The following is an 888-nucleotide window of genomic DNA, read 5'->3' on the forward strand; positions in this document are numbered from 1 at the left end:
CGAGTAGGGGCTTCCTTGAGCATAGTTTACTTGCTCCGCTTGGATTCCTGTTAGGAGTTGACAATCAGCAGGAGTGTGACCTTGGATTCCACAGACTTCGCAATTCTGAGTTATGGCTACCACGGTGGCTGGAGGTGATACATTTAAACTTTCAATTTTCTGGACTAGAGCATCCACTTTTGCATTAACATGATCAAGGTTACTTATCTCGTACATGCCAGTTTTCGTTTGAGGTTTTTCTACCATTGTTTGTTCGCTTCCCCACTGATAGTGGTTTTGAGCCATGCTTTCGATAAGTTGGTAAGCATCATCATAAGGTTTGTTCATTAGTGCACCACCTGCGGCGGCGTCTATTGTTAACCTCGTGTTGTACAGGAGACCATTATAGAAGGTATGAATTACTAACCAGTCTTCTAAACCATGGTGTGGACAAAGTCTCATCATGTCTTTGTATCTTTCCCATGCTTCGAAGAGAGACTCGTTATCTTTCTGTTTAAATCCATTTATCTGGGCTCTTAACATAGCTGTTTTGCTCGGCGGAAAATATCGGGCAAGAAAGACTTTCTTCAACTCGTTCCATGTGGTGACTGAGTTGGAAGGAAGAGATTGAAGCCATCTTCTAGCGCTATCTCTTAACGAGAAGGGAAAAAGACGAATTCGAATTGCCTCTGAAGTGACACCATTAGCTTTAACAGTATCAGCGTATTGGACAAACATGGATAAATGAAGGTTTGGATCCTCGGTAGGATTTCCAAAGAATTGGTTTTGTTGCACTGCCTGCAACAGTGAAGGTTTAAGTTCAAAGTTGTTTGCTTCGATTGCGGGTGGAGCAATACTCGAATGCGGCTCATCTTGCGATGGAGCGGCGTAATCTCGAAGAGCACGAGC

At 43.5% G+C, this 888-nt stretch overlaps 1 non-coding gene across 1 annotated transcript; it reads left to right on the plus strand.

The window, feature by feature from the left end:
* Nucleotides 1–415: 415 nt before the first annotated feature.
* On the plus strand, nt 416–522 carry LOC127133274 (small nucleolar RNA R71). Its single transcript, XR_007807261.1, has one exon. It is a non-coding gene; the product is annotated as a small nucleolar RNA R71 (small nucleolar RNA).
* Nucleotides 523–888: the final 366 nt, after the last annotated feature.

Source organism: Lathyrus oleraceus, chromosome 3 (genome assembly GCF_024323335.1).
Source record: "Lathyrus oleraceus cultivar Zhongwan6 chromosome 3, CAAS_Psat_ZW6_1.0, whole genome shotgun sequence".
NCBI classification, from domain to species: Eukaryota; Viridiplantae; Streptophyta; class Magnoliopsida; order Fabales; family Fabaceae; genus Lathyrus; species Lathyrus oleraceus.